Below are 18,179 nucleotides of genomic sequence, written 5' to 3' on the forward strand. Positions count from 1 at the left end.
GCTATCAAGCTGATAAAAAAAAAAAGAAACCGATGAAGTAAGGCTCAGACTGCTGAATTATACCTGCCTTAAAAACCTTTAAGGTGTTCTGAAGAGGGTACAGACATGGTAAGCATTTTGAACTATTGACTGGCAGAAACCTCACGAGTTTGTTTGGGAAGCGTGTGGTGTGTGTATTCCTGTGTTTAATGACTGATTAACTCGGTTGTGGAGATTTGTGTAGTTAAGCGATGTCATGACTCTCGTGAAAGAACTCGCCTCAGTGTGTGCTGAAAGCACCCTCACCCCCGGCCTCCACAGGCCCCTCACTCGTGGGAATGACACTATGTCCACAACACTCGAACTCAGGTCAGACGTTAGTGCTGCTGTTTGTTTTGAAGTTTTAAAGAATAAAACAAAACGTTTCAATTGTGACATCTGCAAACACAAACCAAATGGAATTGCAAACAAAACAAGCGTTTGTAAAGAGATTTTCTGATCTATTGTTTGTTGTCTGCTATTGATCAGACTAACGATAGTCCTTGCCCATCAATTCAAGTGTTTTCACATTCAATGTTAACATAAGAAAAAAAGTCTTTACATTATTTTGAAATATTCGGCAAAAAATGGCGGCAAATGGAAACGCTAATCTAACTCCTTGTTAACAATCCAGATTCTTAGTGCTCAAGTGGGTAGGTGCAGACCCCAACACCTCGATCTTCGTGCGTATCCCGCCCCATCACTGACACTTGAACGAGAGGGCAAGAAGCTCTCCTCATGAGGGACAAAATACAAGATCCCACACTTTTTGTGCCAGACATTCAGGAAATCCGTGTCAGGGTAGAAAAACTTACATAAACTACAAATTGTACGAAATTGTTTATTGTTCCAGGAGGCTGAGCTTTTCCTTATTTAGGCGTTACAGTTGCCTGGAATAATGAAGTTCAGTTTCTTAGATTTAAGGAATTTGCCAGTCTTGCAAGGAGTTACCACTGCTACCTGTACCCTATTTTATTATTGCAGCAGCCCATTGGGGTCAAAGAGAAGTGTTAGGTTGGGTAGACCCGTTATTGTCCTGGAAGCCCCATATTACTGACTGGGTATAGATATATTTGGTGTTCAACGCACGCCTTTACTTGTCTACACTAACAGAGCACGAGAGAAACACATATTGGAAAGGCCATACTTAACCTAGTGCCCTGGACACAAGTTGAGTACAGCGAAGACCAGCACGCGAGGGCCATCATGCGGTCTGGTCACAATTACGACTACATTATATTTCACGTGTGCTTTGCCAAAAATTGATTCAAAAGTAGCCGGACAGGACAAGGGGCCAGGTGTGCTGAAAATGTCGCAAACTTTTTATTTTATTTTATTTCAAATGCTCTTCCAAGGGCAAAATATTTTGAGTAAATCGACTGTTTATAAGCCTGAACTAATTGCAATTCTGGCTTAACTGCAGACCCCTTAAACATTTGCGGTATGCAACTAGAGCACCAGTGGAATTACATCATTCAAGGCCAGTAATGGACAAGGAGATGCATGGCTGGCTGTATGCCTTTAAACCCTCTGCTTGCGTGGATCTATCAGGTACATTAAAGCAGATATCTGTAAGGCCTTTCACATTTAAAAGACCTGTCCATACCAATGTTGATTCGACATTCTCCTTCCCATCAAGGTCTAAACTGTCCATTCAAGAAGAGCCGGCAGATGAGGATTTTGAGCCCACTACATGTATACCTACTGTACAATGCTTTGAGGGACAAAAAAACACAAAGGACTAACCTTGTAAATAGATCTCACTGATAGATCCCCCAGTTTCTGTGCTTAATCAACTCTCTGACCCTCTGGTACCCACATTGTGTGGTACCTGCACCTGCCCCACACTAGCACCCGATTGTGCACCTGTATCTTAAAGGCCCCTTTGTTGTGCTCTACAGTGCCTAAATAATTCAACTTACAACGCCAAAAAGAACAGGCTAACTTCTTATGTTGGGGTAGAGATTAGTATGCTTATGTAGTCTTCAGCAACATTTTAGACAAAGCTGGTGATGGAATAAAATTTCTAATTCTGAAGCCGTTGTCAGCTCATTGCAACCACATCTGAATTTGTAACTGGAAGAGTGGCGTCCATAGCTTGGGTTTGTGGGAAAAACGGATCACATGTGCCTTACTGTCTTCAAACATCTTGACTTGTAAGTAGGGCTTTGGGTTAAAACGATGAGATGAAAACTGGCTGTCAGATATTTAAGTCAGCAGACCATATGTTTATTCATTTCTTGGCTATGGACGATAGAATTGAATCATGATACAGCAGTTTCTCAGCCAGGAGAAGATGAATCACATCATATTTACACTCTTACTCTCTTTAATGCGTGCAGTTCCTTAGACACAGTACCAACCATCATAAATACTCATATACCTTTATAATGTTTCACTTGTATGGCCTTGAAATGAAATAAAGTTTTTTCAAAATAGCCATGGATGCATGAGGAAAAATTTGGCAAAGGAAAATGTTTTTGCATTCTCATATCTCTATATGAGAACCATTTATAAAGATTTGGCCTATTTTTGTTGGAGTACTGGTCAGTAGATTTAGCTAAAATGTATCTAACCAGGTCTAAATATTTTATAGAAAGAATTATCGGTATCCCCAAGTGATCTTATATCTGTCTAATTTATTTTTTAAATTTCTATTAAAGTTTTATCTAGTTAGGTATTTATTTAACATTTTTATTTATTTCAGCACATATTTATTGACAAAGACTGTAATATTTTTTAAAGAAGTACAGTTGCAATTTCTGGCACATGGCACGTTTTTTGTTATCATGAGTTGACTAACCTCCCTTTTACTGACTGCAATGCTCTCGATATTCCACCGACCACAAATGAAACGCAATTGGGGAACAGGTTCAAATTGAATAGCTGGATAGCTGCTATAACATGTAGATTACTTTGAATTTTTTACTTTTTAGATATGTTTCACTAGACTTTTACCGGTTTAAGAGAACAAAATAGTTGTTTAATTCTTGACTATTTTTTTTTTTTGTCAAGATTAGGTTAGGTAGAGGAAAATCATCGATCTCCAATTGCCCAGAATTTTTAATCGAGAGTGTTCTGCAGTGGTCAGCGTCCTTGGAAAATAATGGAAAGTTTAGAAGTTTGTTGGAACAAATCTCAAGATTGTACAGTACTGGATTGTTAGAGTTCTCTACACGCACTGCCCAGAGGTGAACGTGATTTTGTGCCTCTTTGACATATACTACCTGTTTGCAGAGGGTTACAGGCGGACACACACGATCCTAATCCCAAGCTTAGCTTCTTTAAGAGGGTGAATGTCCACGGGAGTTCAGGTCCACCCTCGGTAATACCACGTGTTTCTCTCGCTATGTGACCATACGTCAATAATCCACGGGTGCTGTGTGTGTGCGTTGCGTTTAGGAACTGACAGTATGTGTAAAAGTGCGATCGTCTGCGACCTTTGAAAGAGAGATGAAATAAGGAGACAGGAAGATGCGAGGGTGCGAGATCAGGACGAAGCGCAAGAGAGGCAGCGAATCAACCGAGGATGAGGTACAACTAGCGGGTGAAAAGGGTAAGATGAAGGAAGGAAGGGGAAGGAGGAGAGAGTGACGGCGGACTTGTGCGAAAGGTGAGTGCTCGTGTGCGGATGTAGACACTCGGCAAAAGCGAGAGATGGTCTCGTGGACAGTCAGAGCATTGTTAGTGCGGGATTAACACCTTGTGGGTCGGTTTGGGGGCTGTGAATGGGGTCAGATAAAAAACATCTAAACGACATGTGGATCACAGCGCATGTATAACCAGGATAAATTTCATTGTTGCCATTTTACTTTTTTAAAGTTGTCTCAGGTATGATTGTTGTGCTTAATGTCAATGGGTTTAGGCTGTACAAAACCCCTTCAAAATCAGGCAACTGTCTGTGTTGAGACTGCTGATAGTTGTTTAACTTCAGCCAAACTAATTTTTTTGGAATATGAAACCAGATTTTTGAGTATTATATATACCAAACAGCTAGGATTAATACACTTTGTACTAGTGCAAAAGCATTTGTTTGTTAGGAAGGTAGAGTTCTTTGAGTCAGACCTCGACGTGGTCAGTCACTGGAGCAGGAAACCCATGCATTGCACTTTCATTGCCTTATTATAATTAGTCCTGGTGGCTTATAATTTGGTTGGTCACGGGATGACTGGATGATCCTGCAGGTGTACTCTCTAACAAAAGCCTTTTACCCATATTTAGCACAGATACAGTCACAGATCAACTATTTGCAAATGCTGGGGGTGCCTCCAGGGGCAGCAAGATTCAGGCATATCAGCATGACTGAGGCCAGCCAACCTTCAGCACATGCTTAGTACAGGAAAAATCAAGACACTGTGAACTAACCTCTATTGAAAGCACTTGATCTGTCTATATGGTGAACCTCAAAGATCTGCATTTCTAATCCCAAAAATTCAGTTATAATATTGTTATTTAGGATGTTGAAAGCTGAAAAGTGGGTGTTTCTGTTTCCATGAAAAATCAGGGGTTCTGCTTCTCTGTGAAGCAGAAAACATATCCTAAAAGAATTCTCAATCTCTGATGGTTCTCTGTTTATGAAAAATAGTTAATGCACTTTTTTTTTTTTTGCAATTTCTGTGTACACTTCACATTCACAACCAAACATAAGCAATGCCACTACTTTTAGAAACAAGTGCATATGTTTAATAGTAATAGCAAGTGCAGGTTTTCAAAATGAGTGGACAACTAAAATTATTACAAAACAGAGAGTTCACTGAATCACTTTCAGTTTGAGTACATGCAAGCAAATTGTGAATTGTCTTGGTTTTTTGTCTGTGCACCTTGTAGAAAAGCAGAGAGCTGAATGGTATTCTTCATGTTATAGCCTGTACTGTACCATTGCTACAAGCAATTTTACATAAAACATTACATTATCATGTTTCAAGACTAAAAACATTGCATTCATTGTTACCATCTCCCAAAATGAAAAGAATTAATCAGTTCTCATAATCGACACCAAATATTTGTGTGCTTCCATTCTCCTCTTATGCACAGACTCCATTCATAAGCATATTTTCTTTGTTGTATTCTCTTAGTTTTACATGCCTTGTATATAAACATGATTGCTGTGAATGGTGTAATAGGCAGTTGTAACTGGTTTGTACCATCTTCAATGGGCCAGTAGTTCAGTGTCTCTTTCTGAGTGTTGGAATTATGAGTCAAATGTTTGTGTACACTCGACACATTGTCAGATATGAAATAAATGTGGAACTTATGCAACACTATGAATTACTTTTTTTTGTGTGTGTGTGTGTGTGTGTTTATTGATTCAAGCCATTATTTAATGCATGCTATGCAAATACATTTTATTTTAAAATAGGAAATCTCAAGCTGAATTTATCCTTAATTTTATATGTAAAACGTATGAAACGTATGAGCCTGTCTTCACCATGGAATAAAAATAATAAAATAGGTAATTGTGATTTTTATTTTAGAATTCTGACTTTATTTCTAGCAATTCTAGTTTATATATCACAATTATGAGCTAACATCTTGAAATGCAGACTTTTTTCCCCCTCAGAATTGCTTTTGTTTTTTTACTTCTTTGAATTCCTGTTGTAGTCTCAGAATTCTGAATTTATACCTCTTTTAAGGGATGCATTTTGTCAACGAAAACAAGTCAGAATTGTAATATAAAACTTTTTTTTTTATTACATGTAAGCTTTTATTAGGCTGCATTACAAGCTAGGAATTATAAATACAAACTTCAAAGAGATAGAGTTAAACTAAAGTATTCACACTGATTTAACCAAAAATAAGTCTGTAAAATTCCAGTATCTCCATGGCCCTGTCCCTACTGCCTAGTATCTATTTCCATGCTACAAGTACTTCCATGCTACAAGTATATTTTCCACTGGGTGCCAGTACCTGTTCTTTAGATGCTTACTTGTACCTTTTTAAAAGATGCATAAATGTTAAATCAGCTTTCCATAAGTAGTAAGATAAGAATTGTTACTAGCAATAATTACAAAAGATACTAGTGTCTATAAAATTATTACTACTACCTTATGAATAACTACTAGTATCTATTAAATAGGTACAAGTATCTACTGAATAAGTACCACTATCTAATAAATAAGTACTTACTGATGTCACTATTAGAATACTTTTTGTCAGAAATAAATAGATAAAAATAAAAACAGAATAACTACTACCTGTTCAATTGAAGATATCTTCAACCTCATAAAGAACTACTGAGAATGTACAGTATTTGGAGATATCTTCATTGGAACAGATCGTTACAAAAACCTGAGTAACTCTCAACCGTCCAATCTGAGTTCACATGATGATTCAATACATTAATATACTAAATGAAACTGATTGTTAAGTAGGCCTAACTGGCTTTGTATGTTAGCTCATCTTGCTAATTGGTTACCATGAAAACACAAGGAAATATATGTTTAATATGATATTTATTGTTTAGACAATATCAAAAAAGAAAACTTTTTTGATTTGATTATTGGCAGCTAGATCCAAAAACCAGTTCATGCACACCAACAACCAACAACCACAATATCTACAAAGTCCACCACAAGAAATTGTGCCTTGTTGGGGAGTATTTATAATTCCTTACAATAAACAAAGGTTTATTCAAATATTCTTCTCAAATTTAATAATGATGAATCGATGGCCATCAGCTGTGCGCTTCCAATGTTTCCCTGGCTTAATGATCTTTCAACATAGCTGCATTTTCTGTAAATGTGTTTAAGTACCTCTACCATGTTGTACCTTCTTTCTTCTCCCTTCTCATAATCTTATTGTTTCCATCTCCTTAATTCCGTTTCCTGTCTAATCTCTCTCTCTTTCTCTCTCTCTTTCTCATGTGTTGTTGGTTCATTAATATTCAATATACCATGGGCGTTGCTAGGCCATTTTTAGGGGGGCTATAACATGACTCGTGCGTTATAGTTATTGACATTAATGGTCATAAATTTAATGCATGTTTTTATTTATCCCGCATGTGCTTAGTTTATGTGTTATGTGTTTTAGATCCGTTGTACAGTATATTTTGTCCTTTTATCTACCAGTGTAATCTAGATAATCATTGCTGAAAAGGCTGATCCCCCTGTCATCCTGGGTCATAATTTATGGGGAACCTTAACACATCATGCGTCGACCCGCATCATCATCATGTGGCTGATGGGCCAGACAGTGTAATGAATATGTCATATCAGCCCTAGGACATGACATAAAGTCATTTGCATTTGATCCACCACATGCTGCAGAATGTAGTTTGTAAAACAGCTTTGTCTACTGCAGAATATATATGGATTACAACGCCACCACACCAGTCGATCTAGAAGTGGTCAAAGATTGATGTTTGGCAGACTTCTAACATGTCACATTGAAAGGCATAGTTCACCCAGAAATGACAATTTTCTCATAATTTATTCATCCTCATGTCCTTCTAAAACGGTATGCATCTCTCTCTCTCTTTTTTTTTTTGTATAAATATATACAAAATATATTTTTATATATATTGTATAAATATATATTTATAACATATATTGTATAATATATTTATTTTAAAGAAGGGTGGGATGCAAACACACAGTGATGCCACTGACTTCCATTGTATGGAGAAAGAAAAAAAATCTTAAAATATGTAATTCTTTAAAATACAATTAACAGAATTTTATGTTTCATAGAAGAAAGTGAGCAAGTAAAATGATTTTTATTTTTTGGAAACAATATCTTCTTATTGTTTTCCTCTGATCTTAGGTCTGAAAGCCAGAGACATCATTTACCATTCCAGAGACACTATTGCTAGGATGGTTGGTGGAAAAGCAGCAGACATTATTTTTACTTCGGGAGGAACTGAGCTGAAGGTTTCAAGTGTCACAGTTCAAATAGAAATTCATCATATTATCTTCTTTTCCTTTTCAAAGTGTTTCTTTCTTTCTTTCTTTCTTTTTTAACAGCAGTATAGTGAAGGCCCTAAAGCAGTGGTCTCAAACTCAGTTCCTGGAGGGCCACAGCTCTGCAGAGTTTAGCTCCTACCAGTTCAAAATCACACCTGCTTGGAAGTTTCTAGTGATCCTGAAGACCTTGATTAGCTGGATGAGGTGTGTTTGATCAGGGTTGGAGATAAACTGTGCAGAGCTGTGGCCCTCCAGGAACTGAGTTTGAGACCAATGCCCTAAAGCAGGGATCCTCAAATCTGGCCCACAATATCCACTTTCCAACAGATTTTAGCTCTAACCCTAATCAAACACACCTGCACATGCTAATCAGTGCTCTTAGGATCAATAGAAATCACAGGTAGGTGAGTTTGATAAGAGTTGGAGCTAAACTCTGCAGCGCATTGGCCCTCCAGGGCAAGATTTGAGGAACCCTGCCATAAAGGCTGTTGCATATGGCTAATTCACAATTCCACCATCCCCATTTAGTGTTGTAATATGCTCAGTGTTCAAACAATTTTAACTTTTATGCTGTTTACCATTGACTATGAAGCTTGAACAAGCAGACATTTTGCATGACGTTGTTACGTAGGTGCTGCTGGTGGGAAAAATATAGTTGTGTATGACATAACATTGAAGACATATCAAATATAATAATAAACACATTCAAGTTCTCTGCAAATGAACTCAGTAATTAAATAGTATAGTATAAATACTAGCACAATAATTAAAGTCACTTATTAAGGTGTGATCACATTTACTGTAGGAACAATAGGAAACTGCATGATCGGGAGTTTTGCACAAGGGTAAAAGAAAAAATTCCCCACACACGTTCAGCTTGTGTTGGTCATTCAAATTTGTGATGTTGACCAATAGAAAGCTGCTTGGTTTGGAAGTGATTTCTGAATGAGTGGTGCCTCATGCATTATTACATTCTACTGGACAATTTTTTGCCTGCGAAAGTTCACTGAATCCTTAAATATTGTTGTCTTCTTATGATAAATATGTTGTTCCTTATCTGTAGTTGTTGCTTTGGATAAAAATGTGTACTTAATACATTTAATGTATTAATTTAGTACACTGAAGGCCTGTTCACATCAAGATGAATTTTCAGTGCGAAACTTTGGTTCGAATTGCTTAATCGCTGCTGTTAAATAAAAAACCACAGCTCGATGAATAGCAGAGATTTAATCTAGAACCTGCTGTCTTGTCATTGTGCAGTTGTATTTGGTGTTGCCTGATAAACAATAGCAAATACAAAAATCTGAACTGCTGTTCACATTCACATGAAAACATGTACAGTACTGTGCAATAGACTTAGGTCATTAGTATTTTCACCAAAAAAAAACCAGTTATTTGACACCATCATCCAATTCGTCTGCAATGACATGAAGAAACAGAAAAAAACAGACTAAATCCAGAGAACGTTTTCCAAGACACTTGAAAAAAAAAAAAAAAAAAAAAAAAAATACCTGCAAAGCTACAGCACTGTGAAAAGTTTTAGAAACTTATGTAAAAAAGCTGTAAAGTGAGGATGCTTTCAAAAATAATGTCAAAAATTTATTTTATTTATTCAATTAACTTGAACTATGAACTAAATCAAATCATTGTTGGGTGTGACCACGTTTTGCTTTTAAAAGCTTTTGTCTTGTGTACACTTGTGTGTAGTTTTTCAGGTAGCTTTTCAGGAAGGTTTATTCAAGCCTCTTGGAGACGTTACCACAGTTCTTCTGGATTTAGTCCGTCTCAGTTTTTTCTGCTTCTTCTTTCATTCTAGAGAGACAGAACGATTATGTGTGGAGCACATTGTCAGACTCCTTGTGCATAAAAAAATCTCACCAGATTATTACATTTAATGGCAAAAGGAATGTCTGGAAATGTAAACTGATATTTCCTACTGACACACTAAAGCAAAAAATAGAATTAACTGACTTAAAACCATTTTTTGCTGGTGAAATACTAATAGCTTAGGACATTTGCACAGTACTGTATAATTGTTTGACTTCAGTTCTTTTCTGTGACAAGCGAGTATCAGAAACATAATGATACATGCCGCTTTGTGACCTGGAGTAACCGGGGTATTTCTGGTTTTCTTTTTCATCTGCTGTCAGAGAGTGAATCTGAATTTTTTTTTTTTTTTTTTTTTTTTTTTTTTGATGCATTGGTCTGAACAGACAATTCTCATGGGAAAATTTGACTAAATCATGCCAAACATTCATGCTGGTGTGAATAGCTTTTAACATTGTACCACTATCTGTAACTCTTAATGTGTCCGTCCTAATGGTGCATGCCACTTGTTGTTCAAAGGTGCGTTGAATCCCATGTGAAAGGACCTTTTCTTCCACTTTATCTTTAATTAGCTCTCTTTTTCTCATGAACTTTCAGGCCAATAATCTGGTGTTTTACACAGCTGTGAAGTACTTCAGAAATAGCAAGCCTTTTGCAGGGGGAGGTACAAACTGGGAGCAGCTAAATGAAAGAGGCTCCCTGCCCCATATTATAATCTCCAATGTAGAGCATGACTCCATCAAACTCACAGCTAAACACTTGTTAAAAGAGGGCAAAGCAGGTTAGCAGGCCTGGGTTTTATGTCGAAAACTTTAAATGGAGGCATTGTTCTCCAAAGGTTTAGCTTGAGGAAGTGGGCATCACTTCATTGTACTCCTCTAACCGTGAATATTGCATCCAAAACTTGTCTATTGCTATCCGTTTTAAAATATGAATATGACCAAAGATCTTTGTGCTCTGATTTGACCTGATTGAATTCTCGTTTGTAGATGTCACATTTGATCCCATTTCCAAGGTCACAGCATGGGTGGAGGTCAAAGATGTCATTGCAGGGATTCATCCTACCACCTGCTTGGTTTGTCGATCGTGCTGGCCAATAATGAGATAGGCATCATTTGGGTGAGAATTTTGCCCTTGACAACGGTCCCCCAGTGATGTATTGGACTATTTTCATATAGTTAAACAATCACACAACTGTGCTTTGGCCATTGGGACGAGGCTTAATTGTGAGCGTGATATTGCTTTTATACAACATTTCATAAATGTGATGTTAATAAAGATTAACTTAAATTGTAGACAACAGTAATGGCTATTTAACTTTTGCTCTGCCAATAAAAATACAGTAGTTTTTTCCCCCCGCAGGAGAAATAAAAAATGAATTTAGCATAAAAAAACTACTTAAAGAAAACCAATGGGATTCTCCTTTGATTCTCCTTTCATCACAGCCAATTAAGGATATTTGTCAGAGGGTGAGGGAAAAGAAAACAAACAGAGGGCAGGGCATCAGCTCCCAAAATCCTCCTGCACACCGATGCAGCACAGGCTATCGGAAAGATACGAGTTGATGCACATGAGCTGGGAGTAAACTATTTACCATTGTAGGACAAAAGGTATAAAAGAGACGCTGTTGATATATTATCTCTCTCTAAGCAAAAGAAATTTTATAGATGGCAATCCTGTTGATGCTGTTCAGTTGTATGGCCACTCGAATTTGCGGCGCTTTGTTTGGGAATGATCCTGGAACCACAACCCCGGGTTTACCCTGCTGTTTTTGGAGGAGGACAAGAGTGCAACTTCAGCTGGGGTATGACATGGTTTATTATGTGATGGGGGTTTCATGTATAGGTGATGAATTATTAAACGGAATTAAAACAAGTATGTTACTGACTCTGAAATCATACTGTTGTTATCTTCTTTATTTCTCAGAACTGAGAATAACAGCAATGATAGCCGTTCTGGGAAAGGTAAAACCCAGTTTGTATCATAAGCGTCATTCATTTCTTACCTTATTTTTAGAATAAAGTTGAATGTTTAGACATGTAACATGGAGTAACTAGATTTATTTATTATTTACAGTAGCAAGGTGATGGTTTGTACAGTTATGTATAACAGTAAAAATACTTTATTATTTTCAGTGCTATATTGCCTATGTTTTGCACATGCAAAATTGTTTTACATAACCTTTTTTTTTTTTTTTTTTTTTTTTTTTTTTTTTTTTTTTTTTTTTTTTTGGAAAAGGCTGCAGAATTGGTAAGTTTAAATCTAGCAGAGTATGAAGCCCATTTCCTGGACATCCGATGTTATCTGGAGCAGAAGCTGCTTGTCAGTCCTGTTTCTACCTTATTATAGCTGGTACAGTTTCAGTGGACATTAATGTAGCCTGTATTTATATAGAGATTTCTTTTTTGTATTTATTTCTTTTTTCTTATTTTTATTGCATTTAAAATTTTAGGCCTGTCTTTGGAAGCGATAAGATTCATTTTAACAGCCATTTTCCTGGCTCAGACATTTTTCCCAACACATGCAATGTATCCATTTTGGGAAGGGGACTTCAAGGTGAGTGAATATCCATTTTTCCAACCTTGCAATTTGTCTTTCACACAGTACATAAACTGAATATGTTTGTACTAATGATACATAGGTGCACAATGTCACTTACAGTACATGTATAGTCCACATATGTGCATTAAAGATTCATCACAGATATGATATATTTTAAGCTTGATTTAATGAAATTTCCTAAAACAACATCAGTGACGTTTTTATTTATTTATTATTTGTATGTTTGTTTTTACACCACGTTGGTTTAGAAATGGGTCAGCTCTTAACCCTGCAGATTTGTGTAAAAGCTTTTGGAAATAATTGTTGAGACTCTCCCCCCCTGCTGTAGGGTGTAAAGTGCTGTCCACCTGTAGGGGGTTGTTGGCCAGTGTGGGTGCTGCCTGCCTCTCAGACAGTGGAGCCATCTGTACTTACAAGGAAAACGTTTGTGGTCAATATCATTTGTTTTGTTTTTTTTGTGTATAAGGACAGGTGTGCATTTTTCACCAGTGTTGTGTGAAATCCTGCCCATTGAACCCCTTAATTATGTATGTATGTATGTATATATTTTTTAAAAATCCTAAAATATAGCTTATATATATATATATATACATATATATATATATATATATATATATATATTGTATTAATGATGCTCAGTTGTATACATTTGAAAAGGCTTGTGTGCTTAACTGTGCTCTAGACGGAGCCGAGCATGGAAAATCCTTAATGCCTAATGTGGCAATTTTGTTATGTGCTTTTCATTTAATTAGACCTTTCCATATTCTTCTAAACTGTGGATTCCATATCATGTGGCTACCAACGCTTTAAGAATCAGTGTGGGTTGAAGTACCTTCTGTGAAGATGTGGACATATTGTGGAGGATCTGAGCGAGCAACTGGAGCGGGATGAACTAGCACCATGGATATTGTACCTGCTTGATTGTGTGTGTGTGTGTGTGTGTGTGTGTGTACACATGGATATTGCACTCCAGCCAAAAAGGACAAATTTTATTGAATGGTCTTAGTTTAAAGCTATGCGGCTTTGAACATAGATTAGATAGTGTGTCAAGAGTAAAGAGGTTCAGGTTTCAGGGTCATTGTCAGGTTGCACTACATTGATCTAAGAGCTCTTAATTTAGCAGAATATAATATTTAATGTACAGTAAATCTTATTTGCTTTGCAAAAAGATTAGATGGTGTGTCATGAGCATAGAGTTCAGGGTCATTGTCAGGTAGCACTACATTGAGCTTGTTATTTAGCAGAATATACAGTATTTAACGTAACTCTTATCACTTGGTAAAGCATATTTCATATATGGAACTTCAGGGAATTTACTGTAGCTGATGAATAGTTAAGTGGCTTGCATATGGGTGTGTGTGATATGTACAGGCTACAGTAATATAATTGTGACCAAGCTGACATTATAGAGTATGCCACCTACTTTGAAAAAGTAATTGAATCATTAATTTCTGTCACTGTGGGACATTAACCAACCACTGTACAAAATACAAAGATTATGAAAGTTCATTTTTTCCACGACAGAAAAAACAAAAAAACTGTGGCAAAATGCTGTTACCAGCAAAATTACATACACATATTACATCAATTTTTTTCGGATAGTGCACACCCCTACTTGCATATGACTGTTGGCTTTGTTCTTGGTCGTTTCAGGTCAGAGTTCTTTTTAACAGGGATTTTTACAGTAGTTAATGGTTTAGGGGTCAGTTTGCCCCTCCTGATTTATATTAAATACACTGTGATATTTTGTATTTTTCTTAAACGGTTTCATAACTGAATGATGTGAATTGTTTCTAATTATGTTTGTAGATATTTTACCGAATTTTTTTCAGGGAACAATCCTGTCTTGTTCATTTTTGGTGGCTGCACTTGGGATGTGATGGACCGTGCACGTTCAGAATGACACTGAGATATCTGTTACCAGTACAACAAAGCTGCAACAGCATTATTAAATGAGCTTAATGGACTCTCTTTAACATCACAGTGCTGATCTGATCTCCCCTGATGCTGAATCATTAAAGTTCATGTGCTCTAACCAAACTGCTCCATTCTAATCCCTTGACCTCTTTTCAGACACCTCTTTGGCTATTCAGAAAGAAAATGAATATTTAATATGTGAAAATGAGGCTCACTGTAATCTCTAAATACGTGCCACATGCATGCACACCAGTTTCAGTAGGTCTTCAGAGTCCAGTTCTCTCATTACTCTAGTGTCTGCTGCCAGAGATGAGGGCAACCATGTGCAGGTTGGTAAGCAATCACAAAGGCAAGGGCTGCTTTTCAGATGGGTGATTTACTTTCTTCCGAAGACCACAAAAGATGATGTTAGGAAATACTGTTCATGCTGTGCCATTCAATCAAAGTGGATGTGACCAAGGACTGTCAAGCTCCCAAAAATGACGGAAAACCACCATAAAAGTACTCCAAGTATGACTGTTTTTTCTGTTATCCAAGTCTTCTGAAGCCATTTGATCATCCTGTGTGAGGAAAAGATTATTAAAATGACCAGAGGGCCTGTTTCCCACCAAGTACAAATTTTTTAAAAATTTGAAAAAATTTGTCTGTCTGTTTGTCTTGCTTTGGTAAAGGCTATTTGCACTAACTCAAAAGAGAAACCAAGCTTAGATAAACCACAAAAGAAAAAAAAAAAAAAACTCAAGGTAGCTGTGACAGAAGTGTGGAGAGTAAGGACTTTGGATTTAGCCTTTGATACGACTGACCCCTATTACAATCTGTATTTTTCAGATCCCATTCTTCTTTTGCCCAATGCATATCAGCTCAGAGAGCCTTTTATTTAAAAGTTATAATACAATAAATGTGAAAAAGAATTGCCTAACGGGTATTTAATAGTAGGAAAAAGGTCCCAATGACACATCCATATATGATTTTAATAATATTCAGTCTATTACAAGATTGTATGTCTGCAATAGCCTACACTGAGGTGCAAATATTGTCTGCCACTAATTGCACTATAGGTATACTGTGCTTTGCTGTGCTTTAAATGACCTTTTCCCACATCAGTCTACACTTCATACACCATAATGACGAAGAAAAAAAAAAAAAACAGATCTGTGGTAACTTTGTACATTTATTAGAAAGGAAAAACTGAAATATTTACATTGAATAAGTATTCATACCCTTAAACTCAGTACTTAGCTGAAGCACCATTAGCAGTGATTTTATCCTCAGGTCTTTTCGGGTAAGATGTGACCAGCTTTGCATATCTGACTATGGAGATTTGTCTGCCTTCTTCTCTGTTGGGATGGTATTGTGCAGTGCAGGTGATGAGCGGTGCTTGGTTCCTTCCAAACGCTTGGAATTGAGGTTCATCAGACAGGAGAATCTTGTTTCTTTCAATCTGAGTCCTTTAGGTGCTTTTTCTGCAACCCCAAAATAGGGGTTGTTTTCAGTAAGGAGAGGATTGATTCTGGCCACTCTGCCATAAAGCTCAGAATGTTGGAGTGTTGCAGTGATGTTTGTCCTTATGTAAGTTTCTCCCATCTCCACATATGATCATGGAGGTCAGCCAGAGTGACCATCAACTTCTTGGTCACCACTCTAACCAAGGCCCTTCTCTGATTGCTAAGCTTGGCCAGGAGGCTAGCTTTAGGAAGAGTCACGGTTGTTACAAACTTCTTCTGTTAAGGATAATGAGTGCTTCATAATCTATATATGTATCTATTTTTGTCAATTCTTCCACATGTACAGTACATACATACAGAGAAATCGAAATTGCGTTACTCTCAGACCCCCGGTGCATACAGATAACACTAACAGTAGAGCCTAAAAATCTAGATCAAATATAAAATATAAGATAAAACTACACAATAAGGGAATGTAAAAAAAGACATAATAGAAAAAATTAAATAAAAATAAGGTTAAATAAAAGCAGTGCAAGGCACATGGCAGATAGAGTGCAAACCAGTGAACAAACAGTGCAGATAAAAAGAGATTTTTAGTGCATAAAAAAAGCTTATTCAGTCTGATTAAAGTGACAAAGGGCTCAAGAGCAGTTATTTTATTTACTTACTGATGAGGTGGTAGAATGACATCAGTTCCATGGTGAATGAGTTAGTGAGCAGACCAATGCTGCACAAAGTGACTGATGCATGTCATCGTATGTTAGAGGGAGTGGGGGGGGTGGAAGGACCTGGGAGATGTGGGATCTGGGGGGGGGGGGGGGGTGGAGGGTGGGGTTCATATAGTTCAGTGGTGCCTGGGGCAGAAGAGAGGAGGGACGGGGGGGCAAGTTCGGGAGCGAGTTCAGCTTCCTCACAGCCTGATGGATGAAGCTGTCCTTCAGTCTGCTGGTCCTGGCCTGGAGACTCCGCAGTTTCCTCCCTGATGGCAGCAGACTGAAGAAGCTGTGTGACGGGTGAGTGGGATCACCTGCGATGCAGAGGGCTTTGCGAGTGAGACGGGTTCCATAAATGTCCTGGAGGGAGGGGGAGGAGAGAGACACCAATGATCTTCTCAGCTGCTCTCACTATGCGTTGCAGAGTCTTCCGGGCAGGACGCGTTGCAGGCGCCATACCACACAGTGATGCAGCTAGTCAGAATGCTCTCGATGGTGCCTCTGTAGAAGGTGTACATGATGGGGGGTGGGGCTCTGGCTCTCCTTAGTTTGCGGAGGAAAGTAGAGACGACGCTGCTGTGATTTCTTGGCCAGTGCTGCAGTATTGTCGGTCCAGGAGAGGTCCTCTGTGATGTGCACACCCAGGAACTTGGTGCTGCTCACTCTCTCCACAGTCGCACCGTTGATGGTCACCGTTGATTCATGCTCCTGTGAATCTTCAATGCAGCAGAAATTGTTTTGTTGTCTTCTCCAGATCTGTGTCTTAACACATTCCTGTCTCTCAGATCTGCAGGCTGTTGATTATGACCCTAATGGCTTGGTTTTTATTCTGATATGCATTTTTTAAGTTTAAGTTTATTTTTGGCATTGTTGCCTTTATTGTGATAGGACAGTGTTTAGAGAGAGAGAGACACAGAGAGAGAGAGGGATGTGTTCACACCATGTGATTTTTTTTAAACCATGGTAGAGAGGGAGTTTTTCTTTAAATAATAACTTCATTTTGGGCCATACACGTATCATATAAGTATGGCTTCAGAATACTTGAATATTGCATACAAGCCATATTGATTACTTTATATATTATATATACCTTTACTTTTTCTCAGCAAATAATGCATTACGTTGATCAAAAGTGACTGCTTTCTACTATGGTTACAAAAAAAGTCTATTTCAAATAAATGCTGGGGGTTTTTTTTACTTTCTTGTCATCAAAGAATCTTGGGGAAAAATGTCTTGCAGTTTCTACAAAAATATTAAGCAGCACAACTGTTTTCAGCATTTTATGATAATAAGAAATGTTTCTTGGACACCAAGCATATTAGAATGATTTTTTTGAAGGATCATGTGACTCTAAAGACTGGAGTAATGGCTACTGGAAATTCAGCATTGCCATGTAAAGAATAAATTACATTTAATATATATTTAAAAAGAGTTAGGGTTAAGGTAACCATAACATTAAATAGTTCCTTTACATTGAAAGAATGTTTCAAAATATGTTTAAAATGATAAAGCTTTTGTTTATTTTTAGATTTGTATGTTTTCTACAGAAGACAATTTCATACAGGTTTGAAACTGCATGAGAAACACCAGCAAACACCTGCTCCAAAACATAGCACCTTACAAAATAAATAGTTTACCTGCTACAGGAACCGTTAAAATGGCTGTGTGATTACATCACTTTCCCTTGCTCTGTTTACTCTTTGCTCATTAGTATTGCATGACCATTGTAATCATGACCAGATGGGTTAGAAGGGGCTCAATTTAACCATTTACAGTGTTTGTTTACCAGGGAAGTA

At 37.4% G+C, this 18,179-nt stretch overlaps 1 pseudogene; it reads left to right on the forward strand.

Moving 5' to 3' along the window:
* The first annotated feature begins 3,492 nt into the window (after positions 1 to 3,492).
* On the forward strand, positions 3,493 to 13,641 carry LOC109091246 (annotated as a pseudogene).
* The last annotated feature ends 4,538 nt before the right edge of the window (positions 13,642 to 18,179 follow it).

Source organism: Cyprinus carpio, chromosome A6 (assembly GCF_018340385.1).
Source record: "Cyprinus carpio isolate SPL01 chromosome A6, ASM1834038v1, whole genome shotgun sequence".
NCBI classification, from domain to species: Eukaryota; Metazoa; Chordata; class Actinopteri; order Cypriniformes; family Cyprinidae; genus Cyprinus; species Cyprinus carpio.